The sequence below is a fragment of the Saccopteryx leptura genome, chromosome 9, assembly GCF_036850995.1.
Source record: "Saccopteryx leptura isolate mSacLep1 chromosome 9, mSacLep1_pri_phased_curated, whole genome shotgun sequence".
Taxonomy (NCBI): Eukaryota; Metazoa; Chordata; class Mammalia; order Chiroptera; family Emballonuridae; genus Saccopteryx; species Saccopteryx leptura.
The window spans coordinates 64826618-64852988 of NC_089511.1; the positions used below are offsets into that span (position 1 = coordinate 64826618).

A 26371-nucleotide genomic window follows, 5' to 3' on the forward strand; every position below is an offset into this window, starting at 1 on the left:
GCTTTCTTGTCTCAAGGACAAAGCAAGAGAAAACTAAAAGGACAATATTTAAGAGACTATTAGACATTGGCAACTTTGGAAAACTTTAGGCCAGATGAAATAGAATGAGCTGGTTGAGGCTCTGAGCAATCAGCCAGGAAGTGCTAATGTGGCATTTAACATTTGTCTTACATAGTAAGTGGCTCAAATTCAGAAGACTGGGTATGGTTGGCCAAGAAATCATTCAGAAACTAAACTTCATCACAGTGTTAAGTGACTGTACTGTTTGTACTCAGTAGATATCTTTTATTCCTCATTCTTTTGTATTTGCATTGTTTATATATTTTTAAAGTGAGTCTATGACATCTTTGGGCCTTTCTTCATCCTTAAGAATTAATGTTAAGTAGAATACTACTTGTTTGTTTTTTCTTATAGTTTTTGGAAGTGAGGAAATTCTAAGTTCTATGATAATATAAACAATTCTATGACTTGGTTGGATGTCATCCTTCTGTTCTCTGTCTTAATGAAATTTTCATTTCTTTAGCATTTCTGACAGAGTTGTCTGGTCTCTGTTTTAATGCCTCTACAGTATAGATAGAATATTATAGGCAGCCTAAACTCAAATAGAGCTGGGCTTTCCTTTACATGTATAATCTATGCCCTTGGGAGAGTTAACTCCCCATACATGCCATGTGGATAATAATAGTACCTACTATACCCACGTATGTGTGTATAATGGGTTAATGTATGCAAGGCAACTCTCATGTTACTGGTACGTACCCAGAGTGCATCTGTGTTAACCCTGTTTTAGTTGTATTCTGATTTATAATCTTTATCTTTTACCTACCGATTTTAAACAGTTTACTTTAAAATAAAGTAGCTACAAATTGTTTAAATTTGCTCTGCCTAGAGTTCTACCTTATAAACATTGTAATGCTGTCACACTCTTGTTGATTGGCTTACTTACCCTACATATTTGAGCAGTAGATAATAAGACCTTTCATGTATAAGACATGCCTTAATTTTGGGGCTTGAATTTTAAAAAAGTGTATTACATAAAGTTATTGAACTCAAGTTTTATTCATCATAAAATTTATATAACTCTTCATCACTGTCAAAACTCCCATCCATTAACTTGTCCTCATCTGTGTCTGATGAAGAATCGCTGTCTTCAACAATGAACATAAAAACAAGTGTGAAAAAGCGGGAAATGCAAGTAAAAAAACTACAACCACTGTATAAGATACATCTAGCATTTTTTTTTATAAATAAATTTTTATTTTAATGGGGTGACATCAATAAATCAGGGTACATATATTCAAAGAAAACATTTCCAGATTATCTTGTCATTCAGTTCTGCTGCATACCCATCACCAAAAGAGAGATCATCCTCCGTCACCCTCTATCCAGTTTTTTTTGTACCCCTCCCCCTCCCCTTCCCCCTCTCCCCCGTAACCCCACCCCCCGTAACCCCACCCCCCGTAACCACCACACTCCTGTCCATGTCTCTTAGTCTCGCTTTTATGTCCCACCAATGTATGGAATCCTGCAGTTCTTGTTTTTTTCTGATTCGCTTATTTCACTCTGCATAATGTTATCAAGATTCCACCATTCTGCTGTAAGTGATCCGATGTCATCATTTCTTCTAGCTGAATAGTATACCATGATGTATATGTGCCCCATCTTCTTTATCCAGTCTTCTATTTTTTTTTACAGTGATTAAAAGCCTTTAAGCAAACTCTTGGCCAATACAGCAAGAATCCATAAAAGAGTAGTGTCCTTAGCATGTTCACCAAGTCCAAGTTGGCTCCATCACCATGCCAAATCCCTGAGAAATGCAACCCAACCACAGTTCAGTCTGTTAGGAGCTGTCACAGGGAGCAGGAGTCCAGGAAAAGTCCCCACAGGAAAAGTCCGCATGGTGCTGGAACTGTTGTCACCATTCTATACTTTGCAGCTCATGTCCAAGTCCCAGTGACAGCTGCTTCTAGCTGGTAATGATTCAGGTAGACTGGAAAAGCCATTTGCAGCATGCGTGTATATGGAGCTTCTGTTCTCCTCTGCCTGGAGAGTTGAGACCAGGTTGCTTTTCCCTGGAGCTCTGTGACTGTGGCATGGTAAAGAGAACCTTGGGATACACTAAGCATTCTCTGTGTGGCTTCTTCAGTGTTCCTTGGTTGAAGAGTCCTCTTAGTTTCTAGCTTTTTTTTTTTTTTGACATGTATCCACCTGTATGCAGGAGTAGCCCACAGTGTGACTCTCCCAGCTTTAGGAGGGATTTACTTTTGCATTGCTTGATGCCCAGCTAGCCAAGGAGGACACACTTAATTTTTAGACCCCAAATTTTTCAAAAAAGGGTGCATCTTATACATGAGGAAATATGGTATGTTTTGGAGTTTCTTTATTTTTAGTTTTTATATATTTGTTTTGTTCAACTGTTTTGTCAGTGATAGAATTTTGTAGCAATCCACTGGTAATTTTCTTCCCGAGAACACAGTCATAAACATTTAGTTCTTAGCCTTGAGCTCCCATTTCTCTGACTGATCAACTGGATCCCATTAAGCAGAAATTGGAGCATCTCCTATGCTCTGCAATTGGGATGCTATTATGAAAGTTATTTGAATAGGTAAGATATGGGACATACCCTTTTTGAGGTACTGTATGTTAGTAATATATAATAAGGAAACTGAATTCAGCACAAAGTGTAACATGAAAAGTTCCACAAAAGGACAAACATGTGCTTCAAAAGTTTTGGAGGAAAAGGAAGATATCTAGGATGAGAGAATGATGAAGGAATTCATCAGAGATGTGATATTTTAGATGGGGGTCTCAGAGAATGGGCATATAATGCTCAGAGATATCAATTGTCAAATAGCTTGATGGAAAAAAATTATATTATTATTAGAAAAGGTGTATAGAAATATGCATATTTCCTTTGTATACTGTTGGCATAAGAGTACATTATTGTGTTTGGAAAGTAATCTGGCTGTCTTTATTAGAATTTAAATTATGCATGCCAATTAACCCAGAAATCTATTTTTTGAGAATAGAGTTGAAAAAAGACAGAATAAGTTATAAAGGTTTACATACAAATATATATTTATTTTAGCATTGTGTGAAGTAGTTATAAAAAAGGAATAAAAAATAAAATAAAATGGAATAAACTGAATGTTTCTATATAGTAATGATAGAGTAAATTAAGGACTATTAATATTATAAGATATGAGGCTGTTATTAGCATGAATAAAGCAGATCTTTATGAACTGAGTTGAAATATAATATGTAAATTATATGAGAAAAGTTAATCACAGATATATGTATATATATGTATATTATATATAATATGACCTCTTTATAAATCAATTTGTCAAAGGTATACTTTTGTGCATCTATTTGTTTTACATATAAAATATTGCTTATTTAATCATGAAAATAATTATAAAACTTATCAAAATAGTCAATATTTATTAATAATGGCTGAACATGTTATATAAATATGGAATATTATGATGTAACTAAAATAAGGTCTTCTGGTCAAATTTTATGGGAATGCAATGCACATCATGATGACTATAATTAATAATATATTGCATAGTTGCTAAGAGAGTAAATCTTAAAGTTTTCAATACAAGAAAAAAATCTATGGCTGTGTCTAGTAACAGATATTAACTAGTTATTGTGATAATCATTTCCCTAAGGTCCTTCCTCTGGGATACCATCTTGGATGATGGTGTAGAATAGAGAAAGTTGAAGTGTTTCTTTGCATGTGGCATAAAAAAAGTGAACTAATTTAATTACTTTAAGAAAAACAAGAAATAAAAGTATTAACAACTTGGTTTCAGAAGTGTAAAATACCAAATGAATGCTTCCCATTGCTTACCTAGAGACTCTTCTAAAATTATTGCCTAAAATTATTTAATGAATTAGCTTAAATCAGGGACTCAGGCTCTGAAGAGATCAGAGTACAGGAAACTAGAGTTAAATTAAAATAAAGAAAAAGGTTATATGCTATTGCAATGACAGAACCAGATACAGATAGCTTGTTACAATGCCTGGTGTTTGATCTCTATTTTGTATACAAATGTCAAGATGTTACATTGTATATTTGAAACAAATATATGTTAATATCTTAAAAATAATAATGCCTTCTATCCATTGAATTTAAAAGATATTTTAAGTGATTAAAACTCCATTTTGTCAAAAGAATGAATAGAATAATACAGCACAGTAGAGTATATTTTTGTGTATATATATATATATATATATATATATATATATATATATATATACACATTTAAGAAAAAATGCAAATAGCTATTTGGCAAACCTGCTTACTTAGAAAGTGGACTTAGGAAAAATGAACACATTTGTTTTCTCAGTTTTAGCTAAGATTTAACATTCAAAAAGCATAAATTGTCTAATAAAAAAGAAAATAAACATTGATTTTTCCATTTAAATAAATAAATAAATAAATAATCTGGTAGGTGTTATCCAGTAACCTTTAAAAAATACTAATAAATAAAAAAATGGACATAGAATTTGCCCATAAAATTTGCTTCACCAATAAAAATTAAGATAGAAAGCTGATTATGTTTCGGTTCTGTAGATTCAGACAATCTCAAAATAATATTATTTAAGATAAATCACCAAGTTTACATATATGGAAGTGTTTTCTGTTCAAATTGGTCAACTAAATTCATGTTTATCTTTTTCATTTTTAGGCAAATAATTACATATTCTTTTCTTCTGTGGGAGACAGGCTTAAGCTGAAAAAAATCCTTACAGCCTAGGGCTTAGTTTAAGACTAAGCTCTTCTCTAGCCTTCTAATACTAAGATCTTCCACACACTCTTTTTTTTTTAATAAATAAATTTTTATTAATTTTAATGGGGTGACATTAATAAATCAGGGTACATATATTTAAGGAAAACATGTCCAGGTTATCTTGTCATTCAATTATGTTGCATACCCATCACCCAAAGTCAGATTGTCCTCCATCACCTTCTATCTAGTTTTCTTTGTGCCCCTCTCCCTCCTCCTCTCCCTCTCCCTCCTTCCCTCCCCCTGCCCCCTTTAACCACCACACTCTTGTCCATGTCTCTTAGTCTCGTTTTTATGTCCCATCAATGTGTGGAATCCTGCAGTTCTTATTTTTTTCTGATTTATTTATTTCACTCCGTATAATGTTATCAAGATCCCACCATTTTGTTGTAAGTGATCCAATGTCACCATTTCTTATGGCTGAATAATATACCATGGTGTATATGTGCCATATCTTCTTTATCCAGTCTTCTATTTTTTTTTTACAGTGATTAAAGCCTTTAAGCAAACTCTTGGCCAATACAGCAAGAATTCATAAAAGAGTAGTGTCCTTAACATGTTCACCAAGTCCAAGTTGGCCCCAACACCATGCCAAATCCCTGATAAATGCAACCCAACCCCAGTTCAGACTGTTAGGAGCTGTCCCAAGGAGCAGAAGTCCAGGAAAAGTCCACATCTAGGAAAAGTCTGCATGGCACTGGAATTGTTGTCACAATTCTATACTTTGCAGCTCACGTCCAAGTCCCAATGACGGCTGCTTCTAGCTGGTAATAATTCAGGTAGACTGGAAAAGCCATCTGCAGCATGTCCACACACCCTTTTAAGACTAAGATTTTCTCAACACCCTTCTGATACTAATATCTTCCACACATCCTTATAATAGTATGATCTTCTCAACATCCTTCTCAAAACTAAGCTTTTTCCCACACCCTTGACTGTTGCATGATGTGGGGTGGTGTACTCTTATGAGGAATCCCATTTATGCCTCAGATAAGTGGCTTCGTATCAGAGACTTTGTTATTTGTATATTGGATTAAAGGCTTTAATTGTCTACACTATATAATAAAGCAAGACCGGGGGCTTTCTCTCTCTGATCTTGCCATCAGCATTGCAGAGGCCTCTGATCCCATCCTCTTTTCTTGGTGAGTCTATTTTCTTAATTCCATGCCATTCTCTCTCAGGACCTGGAATTACGAGCTGTGCTGGTTTGCAGCATTCTTCTTATTTATTTTTTTATTTGGGTGACATTGGTTAATAAAATTATATAAGATTTAGATCTATACTTCTATAATACATCTTTTATATATTGTGTTGTGTGTTCACCACCCCAATTCAAGTCTTCTTCCATCACTATCGCCCCCATACCCTCTTCTACCTCCCCGCATCCCCACTCTTCTTGTAATCACCATACTGTTGTCTGTGTCTGAGTTTGGTTTATTTTGCTTAATTCCTCCAACCTCCCCCCCCCCAACAGCTGTCAGTCTATAAATCAGCTTCTATTTTGTATGTTAGTTTAGTTTGTTCATTAGCATTCACATATGAGTGGAATCATATATAATTATATATTCTTATTATTGAAAGTTACCTTAAGTGCCCCAAGAAAAGAGTGATTATGGAATCTAAGAAGTCCCACAATTTGGACCTGACAACTGGAGACCCAAGGATAACAGTGGTATAATTCCAGGCAGAATATGAAGGCCTGAGAAGCAGGGGCCAATGGAGTAAATCCCGGTTCAAAGGCAGGAGAGGACTGCTGTGCAAGCAGGAAAAAAAAGGGTGCATCTATTTTTATATTAGGGAAAGAGCAATTATGGAAGACAGAACAATAAAGTATTCCCTTAGGGTGGTAGAAGGAAAGGGGAACTCATCAGAAAATGAATATAATACTTTTTGATACAAATCACTGGCTATAAAATATACAGGGAGTCCTCGGGTTATGACACAGTTCTGTTCCTATGACAGTGAAGTAACCTGAATTTTGGTGTAAGTCGAAACACACCCTAGCCTATAAGTCACTTACCTATCCTAACATAAAAATACAACTAAACCACAGAAAAATGGAAAAGGACATAAATATCCTGTAATGTACACTGTACTGTATTAACAGAAAAAATGACAAAAAATAAAAATGAGTGTAAAATATGTACAATGCTAATGGCATAAGCTGAAATACTCACATCTCAATTTTTTAACGTTTTTATGGGAATGAGCATTGTAAACTTGAAATGTCATATGTTGAGACTTTTGTAACCTGAGGACTCCCGTATATATACATATGTGTGTGTGTGTGTGTGTATACCGTGTGTGTGTGTATATATATATATTCCGTGTGTGTGTGTGTGTGTGTGTGTGTGTGTGTATCACTGAGTAAGGAGGAAAAATAATAAGTAGGTTGCTGGTAATCAAGGATGGTTTGAACTTCAAGAAGGCAGGATTAGTTTGAGGCATGACTCCTGGGAAGAAGCTCAGAGACCAGCTACCCAGTGCTACAGGCCTGGGTAATGCTTGGGTGGAACAAAGTCTGTAGAGGCAGAAGAGATGTTGAAAACTTGCATTTTTTGGTAGCTATTGGGCAAAAAGTAAAACTGTTTGAGCATAGGAATTACATGTCTCTACCTGCATTGCAGGAGCATTTCCAGCCCTAGATTCTGGGTAGATAGAAGACTGAGTTTAAAAGCTGGGGAGCCCTTAAGAAACTATTTGCAAGAGTTTGGGCAAGAGATAATAACCTATACTAGAGGTATGGCAATGGTTTGGAAAGAGAAAAATGAAAACAGTATGTTGGAGGAAGATTACACAGAGTTATCAATGTGTTAATATAGAAAATAAAGGAAGAAGAAGAGGACAAGTCAGTTGTGACTGAGAGAATCATGATATTCTTGGCCCAAAAAGAAGATCTGAAAGTGATTTGGAAATTAAGTGTAACAAATATGATTTATGGCAGAGTGAGGTACTAGTTGGCAATTGAAAATTGCCTCTCAGATTGAGACTAGAGTTAGGTTTTGTGGAACCTTGGCGTAGAGTAGAAGGAGTTTTCAAGGAGTAGATACAGTTTACCAAAAAGAGACTGCCTAGAGAAAAAAGGGGTAGAAGATAGGACTGGTGTTGACACTTTGAGTCAGAAGAATTAAAGAAGCCACTGAGAAGTGACCAGAGCAGCCAGAGGAAAATTAAAGCAGCTTGGATGATGGAGTCCAAGTCATGTTTTGCTAAAAAATCTGTGTTATTTATTCTCTTTTATCTAAGAAGTAAGCTTCTAGTGGATTGAGGCAACCACTTTCAGAGGATACTAACACCATTACAAAGGTGAAAGGAACTTCATAATGGGAGGACCATGCTGACCCCCCTTGCACCCCAGATTAGTGCAATCCTCACTAAAAGTTGTGCATTGACATGTTGTGTTTCTCAGGATGAGATATAATCCAGGAGGTATTCTAGTCAAAAGAAAAAACAATCTGAACCATAATCAATGGACCCTTTAGAGGTACCATTTTATAGGAAACCTAGCAGGTATAAGAACAAGGTAAACAACAGCAAATAAAGTAATTATTTCTTTTATTTTCATTTTTTGAAGTGAGAGGTGGAAAGATAAAGAGAGACTCTCGCATGTGCCTCACCCTGGGGTCCACCTGAAAAAACCCCGTCTGGGGCCAATGCTCAAGTCAACTGAGTTATCCTCAGTGCCTGAGGTTGGTGCTCAGACCAACTGAGCTATCTTCAGTGCCCAGGTCTGATGCTCAAACTAACTGAGCTGCAAGAAGGGAAGAGAATAAGAAGGGGAGTGGGGGGATGAGAAGCAGATGGTCACTTCTGATGTATGCCTTGACTGGTAATCAAACCCAGGAAGTCCACATGCCAGGCTGATACTCTATCCACTGAGCCAACCAGCTAGGGCCAGAAAGTAATCATTCAAATGCAGAATATGAGATGCTTGACAGGTCAAATGAGTGTGCTTTATTAACATATAAATGGCATAAAAAAAGGTGGGAACTTTTGTAAAAATCATAATAATCCCCTACTCATCTGCCCCCCCCCAAAGAAAGATGAGTGAATATAATAAGTTGGCTCAGATAACATCATTCATCAGTCTTTTTTCTTATTCCTGTTACCAAATCTATCACTAAGCCACTAAAATGTGATGATTTTGTTTCTTAAATGTCTTAATCTGTCCATACTGCTGCTGCTCCAACGTTCAGCATCATCTCCTGCCTGCTCTGCTAAGACCAGTTAGAACTGACTTTCTTTCCTCTGCATTGTTTCCTTCTATGTTCACCACATTGTAGCTTGTTTTAAAAAAAATACAAATGTGGTCATGTGATTCTCTTGCTTAAATCACCTCAGTAGAGAAAGAGCCATCACATGATGACTTAGTGGGCTTTCCACAGTCTAAGGCCTGGATATCTCCCACTGGCTGAGCATCTTTCTGCTTTAGCTGGTACTTTGTTTTTTAAATGGTCTATAGACATTTCCCCTTCAGAGCCTTTTCGTGTGTTGTCTGTCCTCAGTCTGGGAGATCCTTTCTCAAACACACACACACACACACACACACACACACACACACACACACACACTCTGCCTCAGGTAAATTTTTCCCTGAGACTCCATTCTTGGTCATGGCCTCCTTGAGCTATGCTTCCTGTGTGCTTTTTCTTTAGATTATTTATCACATTTTATAATTACATATTTATTTATAAGCCTATTTATATGTTGGCCTTAGGAGGCTCTAAGCTCTCTGGGAGCAGGGACTGTGTCATTTTTGTCAAATGTTGTATCTCTGGTGCCTAGACAATAGCTGCCACTTTAAAGTACATAATGAATATTTACTGAATGCATGACTGGTCTTTGATGAATCTTCTGGGTGCTGTGGCACTGTTAGTACAGATTCACAAGACTCTTCTATTCTCTTTGTTTCTATGTTACTTCTCCATTAACCCTATCTCTTTTTATTAGTTTAATTTGTGCCCAGAGAGAGCTCTCAAAATTTCAGTTCGTAGGGTACCTTTTATGTGGCATTAAAATTATTTAACACATATAGTCAGATTTTATTTCTAGTCTTTCTTCATGAGCTATTCAAGTTTTTGTGAAGATGCTTTAATTCCAGTGAAGATGGAATTCATCCTTTGCATTTTCATGGTTTTAAATCTATTCCTAAAGCCTACAGCTTCTGTTCAGCTCTACCTAGTATCTTCTTCTTTTCTTTCACAGATTCCAGGATAACATGGTCAATTTGTCTCAGCTGTGGTTTCCACGAGTACAACTACTCTCTTCCCCTCCCTTCACCTCCCCTCCCCTCCTCTCCCCTCCCCTCCCCTCCCCTCTCCTCCCCTCCCCTCTCCTCCCCTCCCCTCCCCTCCCCTCCCCTCTCCTCCCCTCCCCTCCCCTCCTTTCTCCCTTTCTCTTTCTTTCCTTTCTTCCCTCTCTCTTTTTTCTCTTCCTTTCTTTTTCTCTGTTTTCTCTCTCTTTTTCTCTTTCTTTTACTTCCTTTTTTCCTTCCTTCCTTCCTTCCTTCCTTCCTTCCTTCCTTCCTTCCTTCCTTCCTTCCTTCCTTCCTTCCTTCCTTCTTTTTTTCTCTCTTCCCTGTCAAGTCCAGAAAAGCTCATCTTTTCATGCAACCTCTAACTGGGTTACAAACATCTGCAAGGTAGGTAAATTGTGGAAAAAAATGGACATTCTTTCAGGAAATACAGACCTAGATATTCACTCATGTAATTCACTTAACTTTTCTGATTTTCTGTTTTCTGAAATCTATTTAGCAAAATAATATTTAGATTATTATATCAGATACTCACTGATTTGTTATTTTAAAGCCTGTTTATTAGTCTTTCTCATTTGACAATATTCAAGAGCATATAATTAATTTTGAATAGTTTAAATAAGGTAAAGCCCTTCTGAAAAGTAAAGGCTTATATTTTTGCCCAGAAGGCATAGGTGGGTGATTAGTTTTCATGTCAGATGGCTCTTTGACTAGAAGTTCTTTCTCTTTTCCTCTCAACCTTGTCTTCTGTAGTCCAATAATATTTCTACTTTTCCTTCTGAGTACAAAGGGTTTTGCTTATTGAGAATTTTCATCCTTGACTTTCCAGACCCAAAGAATGAATTGATCAAGTCTGTGTCTCTTGTCAAGTGCAATAGTTCCCAATCCTGGCTGCCTGTTAAATACCCTGAGGAGGTTTTAAATAACATCCATGACCACTTAGGACCCCATATATTTTAATTGGTCTGGGGTAGAGTATTATTTTACCAGTTTACTATTTTCCAGATGATTCTAATGGGAAGCTAGAGCAGAAAATTGTGGGTGGAGCGCAGAGCACATTCCTAGCAGCTGTGGCTGATTGCTGTGAGAATACTCCAGCTCCCAGAAGCCTCCTGGGCATACTCAGGAAGGAAGCTCGCCCGCTATAAGAAAGTGACTTAGCACCAACCACGCAGCTCCCTGATCTTTTCAGCCATTGGCTTTGAGGAACATGCTCTAACACCCTATAGGCTGAACCCATCTATATAAGCTTGCATATTTCCTGAATAAAGTGGATTTGCATCACTGAACCTGGTCCCCAGAGTCGGGTCTTTGTATCTCCATTGTCCTCACCCCTGGCAGGACTTGTCCACAACTGCCCCCCAACATGGGGCAGGGACCTAACTGGCATCCAAGGGACAGGTGAGTGATCCTCTGCAATGGGAAACCTTCTCCCCCACTCTTGAGCCCCACAGACTCGAGCCCTGCATGCCCTATTGCAGAGTCGGCGAGTTGAAGTTTGTGAAAATGATCTCTGTACTTACTGGAAAATTCTCTCTGGTATCAATCCCTGGATCGAAGATGCACCCCTCTGGGACCCGGATACTTGGGCCCGAGCTTTCCGGAGTGTCCGTTCAGCCGAAGTACATGAAGGGCAAACCTTCTCTCTCGGCCTCATTCCTGCCCTGCTAGCGATACATGCCTGCCTGACCAGTGCTCCTCCTGGGGACCCTCTGCCAGGGCCAAACATATTGCTGCTTCTCTCTCTGAGGAGCCCCTACCTCCCTATTCACCCCCCTCCACTGAGGAGGAAAGTAGTTTAGCCTCCGAGTTTGACAAAATTGTGGCTGAGCACGCAGAAATGAAACCAACCAAATTGTTAACTGCGCTATCAGCTCTGCCACTGGGAAAAGTGGAAGTTGCTACTTTTGCATTCCCTGCAAGGGCTCAATGCCCCACCCCATCCTCTCAGACACCATTTTCTCCAACATGTGTTCCTGCTGCAGACCCATGGATCAACCTATACGTCCCCATGTATCAGCAAAGAGATATTTCCCATGAATCATGCCCTTCCAGCTCAAAAGTTAAAGCCTTTTGTTCCCAATGGCAAATCACACCCCACCTTGGCATTCCGAATAACACCCAAGGACAAGCTGTTATATGATAGAATGGCGACACAGAAACATTAAGCTTCAAATTCAAAAAGAAAGGGGGGGGATATGACCCAGGCCTCACCCAGAGAAGTACTCCTCAGTGCTGTATTCACTCTCAATTATTTAACTTTTGATTCTGAAGGAGTAACTCCTGCTTATAAACATTGGGGAGGCCTTCATAGTCAACCAACCCCGTTGCCGTTAGTACGCTGGAAGGACCCAGCCACAGTTCAGTGGCAGGGACCGCACCCCCTTCTAACACAAGGGAGAGGTTATGCTTGTGTTTTTCCAGAAAATAGCCCACATCCAGTTTGGATCACAGGAAGGAACATATGGCCACTCCCAGTATCCCAAGATGACCCCACCAACGATGCCTCCAACACCTGCAAACCCTCCAGTTTTGGAAGCTGAGAGATGAAATGCAACCATATGCAGTACACAGCCCATGGCAAGCCATCCGTTCTGTGTTTGGACTCTGGGACCTTTGTGGGAAGGGGGCGTGCATGGACCTACATCCATTTTTTACAATCAAAATGAAACTGTGTTTAACAGCACCTAGAAGTTCTCTGTAACACAATGGGAGGGAAATGACATCATGACCCTAGGAGGAATCCCCTGTTTAAGACCCCCATTCTATTTCCTAACTAGTCAAACATTACAGAAGCTTGCCTCATTGTTTAATCCAGCTAATCTATTAGCATATAGTATAATAGGTATTATAGTTGTTTTAGTTCTACTAGGGTTCCATTGCATAATGCGTAGCATTCAGAAGCTACAAGAACAGCAAGCTGTTATTCATCAAGTCCAATTGGCCCTAATTAAAAGAAAAGGGGGGCCCTGGCTGGTTGGCTCAGTGGTAGAGTGTTGGCCTGGCGTGCAGGAGTCCCGGGTTCAATTCCTGGCCAGGGCACACAGGAGAAGCACTCATTTGCTTCTCCACCCCTCCCCCTCTCCTTCCTCTCTGTCTCTCTCTTCCCCTCCCGCAGCCAAGGCTCCATTGGAGCAAAGTTGGCCCGGGTGCTGAGGATGGCTCTGTGGCCTCTGCCTCAGGTGCTAGAATGGCTCTGGTTGCAACAGAGCAATGCCCCAGGTGGGCAGAGTATCGCCCCCTGGTGGGTGTGCCGGGTGGATCCTAGTCGGGCACATGCGGGAGTATGTCTGACTGCCTCCCCGTTTCCAACTTCAGAAAGATACAAAAAAAAAAAAAAAAAAAAAAAAGAGAAAAGGGGGAAATGTGGGTGGAGCACAAAGTGCATTCCTAGCAGCTGTGGCTGATGCAATGCTGTGAGAATACTCCAGCTCCCAGAAGCCTCCTGGGCATACCCAGGAAGGGAGCTTGCCCACCTTAAGGAAGTGACTTAGCGCCAACCACGCAGCTCCCTGATCTTTTCAGCCATTGGCTTTGAGGAACACACTGTAACACCCTATAGGCTGAACCCATCTATATAAGCTTGTGTACTTCCTGAATAAAGTGGATCTGCGTCACTGAACCAGGTCCCTGGAAATGGGTCTTTGCATCTCCATCGTCCTCACCTCTGGCAGAACTTGTCCACAGGAAATTACATTAGTGACTTCAGTTGTTGGCCTTTGAGAGTCAGTCACTGGGCTGGCCAACAGGTAGGATATGAGAGGAGACAAGCTGGCTTTTTAATAGTGTAGCTCTGATTCCAAACCAACATTGGCCTGGAAAATGACTTGTATTTTAAATGGGCTGGTTAGTTTTATTTCTAAAATATTTCAGCTTTTTCTAGATATAAATTCTGGCCAAAACTCCTAAACTCACTTATAATTTTGAAAACTTCAAGAAACTAAACCAAGGAATTAAATGTTTGTTTGTTTGTTTGTTTGTTTTTGCCTCAAAACAAACACTACATTGAAATTTTGAGAGAATGCTTCAAACTGTGGAGGGATAAGGAGTCATTTCTGTCTCTGAACATTCCACAGAAACTGCATCCTGAGGTTGTTATCTTCCTCTGGGGAGTGAACTAGGGCACTTCCACCTCTTCTTGTTAGCCTTCTGTCTACTCCTGTGCAGGAGGAATTTCGAGAAACTGTCCAATAACTCAACAACTGTTATGTGCAGAATAATCCTGGAGCCCTTGGTTTTTCTGAAAAATAAAATTGGAAACAAAATTTGATTGTGTATAACATCTTTTAAGCAATGTGTCCCTGAAAACCTATCTTTACTGAATTTTTGTAAATAAAATGACTCTTTACAAAACTAACTAATGTCAAACAGAGGGCGAATTAACAGAGAGGAGATGGAGTAGAATCTTTTCACTGAGAATGAGGATAAAAAATATAGTATGAGAAGATAAGGATCTATGTGAGAGAGCTCCAGTGGAAATGATTCTTGGACAAGCACTGGAAAGAATATTCAGAGGGAGAATGGCAGGTAATCCATATTTAAAAAGCAAAATAGGTCGAGGAAGAAACTAAGCAGAAGGTCCTGAGAGCAGAGCAAATTTATGAAGTATATTAAAATTAGGAAGTGCCACTTGAAGCTTCCGCTTGAAATGAGTGAATTAATGAATGTGATTTGTTAGCCCACCTGGAGACAGTTATAAAATTCCTTAGCCATGGAAAATATAGTTTTAATCAGTCACACAGAACAACTTTCTTCATGTACCTAGTAATAAAAAGCTTTATCAAGATGACGCATGGGAAGAGCACAGTGTATATAACACTTTAAGATATTAGAAAACTTTTACATGGCATTTACTAACTTGACTTATTTTTTATAGATTCCCTGTAGAAATGGAAATGTTTATACTATATTTGTAGATGAGAAGGATGCTACCTTATCCCTAAAAAAAAAAAGAGTTTTAGGATATGAGGATGTAGCCTAGCCTTAACATTGTATCTTCACCTTGTGATCTATGTAAAATATTTTTCAACCTAAGAAAATTACAAAATATTGAAGTCTTCATATCTTATGCTTGATGTTGAAGGTGGGCATGGTCTTCTGCTCCCCAGGGTGGAGAGGGAAAGCAGAGGAGAAAACTGAGAACAGAGCTTCTGCAGAGGAATGTCAAATAAAATCAGTACTATCTTCTAATGTTCCCTAGTCTACTGTCATCCCTTCTCTTTCTGTGATACCATAGTAAAGGTAAAACCAAACTGACAGACTGCTTGCTTGATCTGGAAGAAATTTCTGTTTTGTTATCAAGTCTCTGGGAAACTCTTTTTCTGCTGGGAAATTGTGTGTGCAGAGCTGCTTTGTGGTATTTAGAGGAAACAATTTTTGACAAACATCAACTATTTGAGAGAAATCTGAAATTTAGGTTATTTTTTGGACCGATTCCAACCTCATTTTATTATGTAGCTAGCTGCAGTTGACTTTTTTTTTTTTTTTGGTATTTTTCTGAAGCTGGAAACGAGGAGAGACAGTCAGACAGACTCCCACATGCACCCGACCGGGATCCACCCAGCACGCCCACCAGGGGGCGACGCTATGCCCACCAGGGGGCGATGCTCTGCCCCTCCGGGGCATCGCTCGTTGCGACCAGAGCCACTCTAGCGCCTGGGGCAGAGGCCAAGGAGCCATCCCCAGGGCCCGGGCCATCTTTGCTCCAATGGAGCCTTGGCTGAGGGAGGGGAAGAGAGAGACAGAGAGGAAGGAGAGGGGGAGGGGTGGAGAAGCAGAGGGGCGCATCTCCTGTGTGCCCTAGCCGGGAATCGAACCTGGGATTCCCGCACGCCAGGCCGACGCTCTACCACTGAGCCAACCAGCCAGGGCCTAGCTGCAGTTGACTTTTAATAATATATTTTGGCCCTGGCCGGTTGGCTCAGCAGTAGAGCGTCGGCCTAGTGTGCGGAGGACCCGGGTTCGATTCCCGGCCAGGGCACATAGGAGAAGCGCCCATTTGCTTCTCCACCCCTCCGCGGCGCTTTCCTCTCTGTCTCTCTCTTCCCCTCCCGCAGCCAAGGCTCCATTGGAGCAAAGATGGCCCGGGCGCTGGGGATGGCTCTGTGGCCTCTGCCTCAGGCGCTAGAGTGGCTCTGGTCGCAACATGGCGATGCCCAGGATGGGCAGAGCATCGCCCCCTGGTTGGCAGAGCGTCGCCCCATGGTGGGCGTGCCGGGTGGATCCCGGTTGGGTGCATGCGGGAGTCTGTCTGACTGTCTCTCCCTGTTTCCAGCTTCAGAAAAATGAAAAAAATATATATATATATATATATTTTGTGTGTAGGTGCCAAACTAAGCTAACAGCTACATACATTTTTTGCTGTGACCAGCAAGCCTATTTTCCAGTCTTTCTTCAAGACCCACAGATAAGTCTTGTGGTCTGCTCTTCATTTATGAGCTGAATGAGCATTTTTTTAGTATTTAAATTTTTTAAAAGTAATTTATAGTTATTGATTCTTTAATGAAGCAGAAAGCAATGAACTTTTATTGAGTCTGGTAGTCAAGCACACTAAGATTCAAGTCTGCTTATTGCTGTATCTCAGACTATTTAACTTCTCTGAGTTTAGATTTTCTCATCTGTAGAATGGAGTGGTGATAACAGTGTTACTTATTAAGATTGTTATAAGAATTAAATTATCAAATACACAAAGATACTAACCGTAGTGCCTGGCTTATACTGGCCATCTTTTTGTAGCTATATATCTCTTTCATTATTATCATCATTATTATTTCTTGTCTAATCAGATGCATTTTCAATATCTTTAGCAGCATTTGTAGAGTAGACCATTGTGTCATTGGAAGTAAAATAAACCATTTGGCTGCTCACAAAATTTTCTTCCTCTAAATCAGGTTAATTCAAACCAAAAGGACAATTTAGAAACTGGCCTTATTCATATTTCATAATTTCTGGTAAGAATGATTCATTGTGCTTTATTGATCATCAGGCTATTCATGGAGTTGACATCATCAATAGTCACTAAACAGGTGACTATCATGGTGGAAACAGTCTACTGAGGGTGCATAGTGCAGTTACTGAAGGTATGGGATTTGGCAGCAGAGACCCCCAGGTCTGTGTCCTAACACTGTCCCTCACAGATGGTGTGATCTCAGGCAAGTCATTAAACCTCTTTGATTTAAATTTCAATAGCTGAAGAAGGAAGATAATGGTGGAATTTACCCATGAAGTTTTTTTGAGGCTTACAAAGATAGTAAATATAAGGTGCTTAGTAGAATGCTTGGCATATGATAAAGTGCTTGATGTGTGGTGCTTCAACCAGAGCAACCACAATGATAATGACTCAGGGAACAAGCAGGTGGCTTCAGAGGAGCTGAGACTGGATTAGCCTAGAGCAGCGATATTCAATCTTTTCATCTCATGGCACAACATAAAGTAATTACTAAAATCCAGCGGCATACCAAAAAATATAATTTTTTCTGATCTGACAAAAACTGGTATAATTTTGATTTATTCATACCAGATGGTTATTGTTGTGTTGGCTGCTGTAATATTTTTTTTTTAGTTTTTTATAACCTAAGAGAAAAAAGGTCAATGTCCCTGACTAAATAGTCAGGTATTAAATGTTTTAGAGATTCTTGGGGCACACCAGTAGAAAATCACTGGCCTATAGGAATGAGTAAGATTGGAATGGCATGGACAAATAGAAAGGGTGTTATAGCCATTGTGGAGACCAGATCTAGAACTTATATTCTGAAAGACAGGCAGAAATAGAGGCTCCCAACAAAAGGTAATAATCTTTATATTTAAGAAGACTTTGCATGCCAGGTTTAGGAGGTAAACTTTAATCTTTAGATTCAGTTTAAACTTTTACCATAAGGATCATCATTTGACCACATATCATGGTTTTCTGAATCAGTGAATCTGAGGTAGGATATATTGATCTGCCTTTTAAACAAGGCTTCTGGAAGATTCTATTGCAGATGTTTTATAGATTATAATTTGAAGGACACTGCATTAAAAATTGGTCAATTATTGTAGGTAATCTAAATGGGAGAGATTAGCTTTATAACTATTATCTCTGCCTCATAGGTGCTCTTAAAATTGTATCCTTGGTCTGGGAGGCACATTAAAGAATAGATGTGGTACCTAATTATAAAAAATTCAAATGAGAATTATCTCAGAAAAATGTATGTTTGCAGGGATAAGTACCAGGAAATAAGGTTTACCTAAGGGAAGAATTTGAATGTTAGAATTAAAGTTTCTACTTAAATGTTGTTGCCATGTAAAGTTATGACTAATGTGAGGTTTCTTTAATTTTTTAATTTTTATTTATTGAATTTAGAGAAAGAGAGGAAGAGAGAGAAACATCAATTTGTTGTTTCACTTATTTATGCATTTATTAGTTCATTCTTGTGTGTACCCTCACCAGGGATAAAACCCACAACTATGATGTATCAGGGAAACACTCTAACCAACTGAGCTACCCAGCCAAGGCCTAATGTGTGGCTCTGATACCTCAAATAATTTTAAGTCTAGTGAGTTGCTTAAAAACATAAATATAAGGAGCAGAACCTGGAGCCTGAATTAGAAGTTTTGGGCTTGAATTCCAGTTCAGCCACTCACTAACTCTGAACTCAAACTATAAACTCAGCTGACCTAATCCTCCACCTACTTTAGCCTCTTTAGGTGTAAGAACCCTTGCTTTGGGCTCGGAAAGAGAGGTTGGGAAGTATAGGTGATGCTGTGCTGAAATGTGATTTTACTGCTCTGCATACATTTAAAATAATGAAAGCCCTCGAAGTGACATGAAAAAGAAACAAAGTGGGATGAAGGCTTAAATGAAAAGAAAACCAACCTGGAGCAGGGAATCGGGAATAACCTCCTGGAGGTGACGTCACTGGAATGAGCCCTGGAGAATGGATTCCCTGCAATGGGAATCGATGGCTGGTGTGTGGCACATTTCAAGTAGTGAGAAAAACATCATGAACACCTGATTGAAGGTCAGAAATGTAGGGGCTTTGAGCATTATTGGGGCTTAGGTTAGGGAGTTTAGGTTTAATGAAATATTACATAAAAGTAGTGATTTTGGGAGAAATAGATAAGGTGATAAGGCTCTGATTCTGATGACTAATAAGTTATTGCTTTTATAACTGACTCTTTATATATATTCCCTCCACTTTCACTAATTGTTTTGGCATGTAGGATATCTTTTTTTTTTTTAAGTGCATGTTTTTCAACATAGGGCCATTAATTTATTTGAGCACAAATATTTCCTTGAACTATGAAAAATAAGTATATATTAGTAGTGTACACCATCACACCTATGGTAACCAACTGTCCTAGGTTGCTTGGGTCTAAGGGGTTTTGTGGGATACGGAATTTTCAGGGTTAAAACTGGGACAGTCAGTTGTAGGCAAACTGGGATGGTTCATTGCCTGAACACCCACATGTAATATGCCCAAAAGCTGTACATTGATCCTAGTAGGAGAGTTACTGTGGTATAGCTGGTTCTGAGTATGTAAAGTGGGGTTTAATTTTGGAAGACATTGAATTTTAAGTTAAGGAAATTTTATTGTATTCTTTAATAACCATGGTATCCTCAAATGTTTTTGAATTTGAAAGTAATATTATTATATCTATGTACTAAAGCCATGATTTGACAGCAGTGTGTATGGTGGAACTGGAGAGAGAGAGAGAGAGAAAGAGAGAGAGAGAGAGAGATAGAGAGAGAGAGAGAGAACTTATAGCACTTAGAGTCTCCTGGAGAAGCTCAGATGAGATAATTACTATACTGTTGATAGGTTCTGACACAGGAAGAGTGATCTTTTCAATAATACCAAGACAATGACTTTAATATGCTATTGTCCAATCAGCAAATTTGAATATTCAATGCAACAACAGTAACACAGTGAAAAAATAAGATGACTAATCTGGGTAAAGCATTTGTGGGAAGAAAATAGAGGAAGAGATAAATTTGACTTTCATGCTAATAATGGAATTATGTCTTGCTCCTTATTAACTGCCACTGCGGCAAAATGGTTGTCACTTTGCAAAAGACCTGGTCACAAGTTAAAATAATTTTTTAATATTTTTAGGTTACTTTTCCCCAGAAGCAGGCCCTGAGACAAGGATGTAAAGGCAAATACTTTATTAGGAATTTGATTACAGGAGCATAAGTGAGACAAGTGAGAGAAAGAAGCCCAACAGTAGTATCAAACAGGTTATTGCTGCAGGTGTCTGGAGCTCTGAACCCTGAACATCATTATAGTCCATGTGTTAGAGTTATTCCACATGAATGGCAAAGAGGCTGATTTATCTTTCAATTCTCATTGGACTTTGGTCAATAGAAGCATTAACTCCACTTTGTGCCCACGATGCCTCACCATTTCCATGCACATTAACCCAAAATCCAACTGAATTTTGCATCTCTTTGGTTGAGGTCTTCCTCTGCGCATGTGCCTTGCTGGAAGTCCCAGGGAATTAGAGACTTTTCTTCTCTCAGAAACAGTCCAGCTCTTGGTCATTCTGTGGGATAGTTCTCAGGTATATATTCTATCCCATTTCCTAGAGCTCACCAGCTGAATTAGGTCCAAGTTATCTGAAGTAATCATTTGCTTGATAATGCATCTTCCTAGGCTCCCTTCTACCTTAGTCTCACTCCTCCTCTGTCTTACCAGTGCTTGGTAGCATCACCTCTAACATCAGCTATCTGCACTGGAATCTTTGCTCCAATATCTACTCCTGGGGAATACCAAGCTAAGGCAGATACAGCAGTACTCCTCATTCTTTAATCGAAAGGAAATATTAGTTTCTGAAACTAGTTATAACTAAAAAGATGACGTTTCATTCATTTTTAAAGAGAATTGTCAAAGAGAGAAGCAACAGTCATTTGCCAAGAATTGTTTCAGGTATAGTCTGACCGGGAGAAGTTACAATGTACTGGACAATTTCCCATGGCATTGCTCAGCCCAGCCTGTACTATTTCATTTTAATGATGACCAGATCTCAGCTGGAGGAATGGAAGAAGGAAACCTACATTCAAATACAAAAATAATTTTACAGTTTATAACAGGTAATTAATAGCAAGGCATCCTGATTCATTCTTATTTTATACAAAAATACATGGATATTAAAGTCTAAAGAGGAATTTGTGCTTTAAATAGAAATATGAAGCTCTGGAGGTTGCATAACTGCCTCATCACTCACCTACTTAATAACTATAGTTATTTCAAAAAGGAAATACCCAATTATTTTACTGAATGTTAAAGAACACAGTGGCCTATGTAAGAACTTGTTTTAGAAAGGAATGGAAAATAACAGATTATAGTTACTAAACCCTCACTCTATGTTTTAATATTAATATGTTGCCAAGTTTTTTTGGGAAACATTGTTTCACAAAATTAGTCTCAGGTATTCATATTTTATGAGATGATTTCATTAGCCATGGAATGTCTATTTTTGTTACTTCTAAAGGGAGCTCTAGAACTTCAAATCATAATTGAAATATTTCATTGATGTGGTTGCTTAGCAACAAACTTTATGGAGGCTAACTAATCATTTTGCTTAAACTTTTGTTACTTTAAACTTTAACTTGTTTTTAGCAGATTACTTTGCTGAAATGTATTTTTTCCTCCATAACTTTAAAATGCATATTTGCATTTGAGATGTATGTTGTATAGATCATGGCCAAAATTTGAGGTCATTTAAATTGTCTCCATGGGCTAGGTTGATCTGGGATCACTGGAATTAATAAAATTTTTGTGATTTAAAGAACACTTCAGAAACATCTTAAATAATACTAAATAAAACTGTGTTGTCAACTCAAAATGAAGGGGGCATAAATCTCATATGTGCTTTTCTACCAACCTCTTCCACATTGTCTAAGATAGCCCACACCCAATTACTATCTCTGTCAGAAAACAATAATACTCAAATACCTAAGGTACTTTAGGGAAAAAAGCTGTGTTAGGTTTGGTCACTTGCACCTTGCATGATTAGTGCATGAGCATGTCGTATAACCTCTGTAAGGCTATGGATACTTGCACTCAGGATGTATCACTTGCCCGCCACTGTGAGGGGTCATTTTGCTGTTTGTTTACTTGCTGCTATGAGAAAAAAATTTTCTCTGTCTGTTGGCTCATCTGCCTTTGCAAGACTCTAATAAACAGGAATAGCCCTATGCTTTCTGGCTGTAAAGTTCCTCTACCATCTGCCCAAATCCAATGTGAACCTTCCTGGCCTTGGCCACTGGCATTACATCTGATGTAGTGGAGAGAATTCAGATCAGATTGGTATGGAGCTGCTGACACCCTTGAAGGGTGGATTAGAGGAGTGGCTCTTCTTGAACATATGGTTCTTGGTGGCTGTCCTATTGGAGGCCATGGGCTGGGTGTTTTTTATAGCCCAGCAAGAAGAAACTTAAAACTCTGTGCAAGAGGTTACCCAAGTTCAAGAACTCCATTGTGAGCCTGAGACTGAGAACGAATGATGGCTTGAACTGCAACAGTTGCTGGAGAAGGAGACTGACTGCTTTTGAGAGCTTCAGAATGAAATGCAGGCTGAACACCAGTGGTGCCTGGAACTGGAACAATCACTTGAGAAAGAATTATGGGATCAAGAGCTTCAGTTTGTCCTAGAAGCAGAATGCTGGCACTGGCAGTTATTAGAGAAAATGTATATGGGTTCAAGAGCTCCAATTTTAGTTTCAGGCCAAGAGCCAGCAGCTACAAGAGCTGAAGCAGTCTCTGAAGGTGTTTCATTCATGCCACTGAGTGGTTCTGAGTCAATGGTAGCAGGTGTTTCCAACTCCTCCTCTTCTGAGGAGGAGGGGTTTGGGTTGAAACTGCCATTGGCAGACACAGAACCCAGCTGGTGGTCATCCAGAAGGTAAAGACTCAGCAGCCAAAAGTGCTGCAGGGGCAGGCAAAACCCCCTCCACAAGTTGTGGAGCACTCTGTGGTTTGACCTTACACTCAGAAAGCGTTGACGGAGTTAGGGGAGAAATTCAGGCAGAAACCCATTGAGTCCCTGGAAGCTTGGTTGCTGCAGTTGTGGTACATAGTGGGTGGAGGGCATCATGCTCTCTGGAGCAGAGATGGAGAAATTAGCCTCCATTACTATTCACTCTCCCTTGAGGAAATGTGTTCAGAACTGCTATGACAACCCAGGAAACCATACCCTATTAAAATGGGTGATGGCTGCCATTTGTACTATCTGGCAGAATGCTGGAGACTTGCTGGGGGCAGTGACTCAGTGGTAGACATATTCTGAGCTGTAGTAGATCCTCCAGGAACTAGGCTATGAGGAATACTGCTTTTAATCTGAGATCCTGTGGGCCAGATAAGGCAGTATTTATAGCAGGAATGAGGAACTTTATTCTCTGTAGTGCCCTGACAGCCCTTCTTGAGTCACTGATGTCTATCTTGAGCTCCTCTGTGGGGCTGCCCATCAATACTGTCGATAAGATGGTGGCAGATTTGAGAGAATTGGAGGCAGCATGGAACTATAGGGCTGTGTAGATGCTGCCCATGCTGTCCCCTCCACCCCCAACTAACAAGAGAAATGGGTCCATAGGGTTACATGAACATGGATATGAGTAGATTTGACTGCCTCTGGGGCAGATAGAAATTGGATGGCAGATCTAGTAGAGTCCTGTTAGAGTTTTGGTGACAGCTTAAACTGTAACAGAGGTTTCAGCTGCTGAAAAAGTGGGAGAAATTGGTGGCCTTGGCAACTGCCAAGAAAAAGGTTGGTGTTTGGGTTGCATGGTTGCAAGATTATATGATGGAGAAAGCTGTGGGAGAAGAAGATCCCCAAGACCCATTGTTCCATTTTAAATAATGGGAAGGCTGAGGGACCTAAGGGGGATGGACAGTAGGCCAGAGGCCTCATGTGAAATTGGTAATTCACTGTTCTTCTTCTAATGTGCATCAGGCATTGGCTCTAGAAGATAAGAGGTGCTCTTTTGCAGCAGCAGCTGCAGGTAAGAGAACTATCAAGGTTGCACAAGAATTAAATGTGTTTAATCCTACCAAGCCCTGTGAGCTTGCTGAGGGGTTTGGATGAGGCTTGTGGCAATGAACAGAACACTTATGGAAAGGCACTGAGGTTTATTATCAAAGAGCTATATGGCTAGTTGCCTGTAATGGACTTTTACCTTGAGTGATTTGCAGTCAGCTGGGTGTCTATTGTGGAGTGATTAGTGAGTTGTGTAATGGACTCTTGAAGCAGTGACTGTGATAAGAGGGGGACACTGGCTCCCTTGCTGAGGGACATGTCACTTGAACAGTAGTACAAGACCTTGATGAGGGAACCGTGACACCTGTAGAGGCCCTCCTGCACCAGGAAGATGTTCCCATCTAGTTGAAGAGACAAACCAAGGATACATCAATGGACATGGCCCTGGACTTTACAGCCTGCCCCCCTCCATGATGGGTGGGCTTGTTGGCATCAAGGGATAGGGAGCTAGAGATGGGTCTCCAGTTAACTCTGTGGATAGAGTGCTCAGGGATACATTGTGAAGGGCATCTTTGTAATTATTGTCATTTTGGTATAGCTTGTGCCTTCACAATGAAGTTGCTGTAGTCTATACTGTTTCTGTAATGTAATGTACCTCACTTCTTGCACAGGGATTATCATGGAAGATGCCCATCACATAGATTATGAAGTGAGCAACCCTAAGGAGGTGGAATGTAGGGACAACAGCTGTGGTAGGCTTGCTTGCTTGCACTTTGCATGATTAGTGTATGAACACGTGGCAGAGTCACAGGTGTATAGCCTATATAAGGCTACGCATGCTTGCTGTTAGGATAGATCACTTGCCTCTCACTGTGAGGAACCATTTTGCTGTTTGTCTGTCTGCTGCTGTGAGAAATAGTTTTCCCCTGCCTATGTGCTTGCCCACCATTGCACGACTCTAATAAACAGGAATGGTCCTACACTTTCTGGCTCTGCATCCTCTACCATCTGCCTGAATCCAATGTAAACCTGCCTGGCCTTGGCCACTAACATTACAGGTACTGTTTCCTTGGTAAATTGTTAAGATTATAATAGTATAGTTTTTCATTTATTTTTACAGCAATGTGTTAACTGTTTTCCATGTAGGTTCACAAGGAACTTTGGGTTTAGTGTACAGTATATGAGCCCTGGATTTATATAAACTTCAGTTAAAGTCAAATAGACTTACTATACTGTTTACTTTTTGGGTGACCTTACCTAAATTAGTTTATGCCTCTGAACCTAGTGTCCTTATTTATACAAGGTACATAATAATGCATCTTATAGCTCTGGCTGGTGGCTCAGTGGATAGAGTATTGGCCTGACATATGGATGTGCTGGGTTCAATTCCCTAGTTAAAGCACACAGGAGAAGAGACCATCTGCTTCACACTCACTTCCTCTCCCTCTCCTCTTCCTCTTCCCCTCCCATAGCCAGTGGCTTGATTGGTTTGAGTGTGGCTCTGGATACTGAGGATAGCTCCATTGGAACACATCAATCTCAGGCACTAAAAATAGCTTGATACTTGAGCATCATCCCAGATGGGGTTGCTGGGTGGATCCCAGCCAGGGGACAAGCAGGAGTCTGCCTATCTCCCCTCCTCTCACCTAAAGAGAAAGAGAAATGCTTCTTATAGGGCTACTGTAGAATTAGAGATGATGTACAAAGAGTACTATCTCTAGATGTTGGTGCTTAAAAAAAGGCAAAAGTGAAAACACGGTAAAATTTTTTTCAGAGATCATTTAGTTCAAGCTCAGGATAGATTGTTGTGCATAGATCAAACATGACATAGAGATAAATTCACCATTATACTTGCATTTGCTGGTCAATGCATCTTTTCCCAACACATACATCCTGAGCTGTGACTCTCTGTTGATTATCATGGAGTGTTTGGGAGGATGCAATTGAGTGAAAAATAATGTTGCCTGCACTAAAGTCAGTGTTTAGTTTTGGAGTGGAGAGAGAGTGAGAGAGTAAAGAAGAAAATTAATACAAAACATAATTTTAAAAAAAGGATAGATGAAGAACATTTCTAGACATATTCACTCTCTTTGATCTGGACAGCATAGTTTTTCATTTATATTCAATTTATAGCCTCTTAGATGCATGTAGCTGTACCCCTTAGGAAGTTCTTCCACCAGTTTATCACAAATTCTTCTCACTTCATTTAATCCATATTGTTCATTTGTCTCTTACACTGCTCCATTCAATTCTGTGGAAGTAAAACAGCATGACCACTACACAAACACATTGCATATGCACAGTCCTCTGCAGTGGTGCGAAAAGCTTGATAGCAGATAACTTTGGCTTGATTCTTTTTATC

The 26371-nt window shown here is 39.6% G+C and overlaps 1 non-coding gene across 1 annotated transcript; it reads right to left on the minus strand.

Moving 5' to 3' along the window:
- Positions 1–2196: 2196 nt before the first annotated feature.
- Positions 2197–2275, minus strand: LOC136381673 (small nucleolar RNA SNORA35). Its single transcript, XR_010747149.1, has one exon. It is a non-coding gene; the product is annotated as a small nucleolar RNA SNORA35 (small nucleolar RNA).
- Between the last annotated feature and the right edge of the window lie 24096 nt (positions 2276–26371).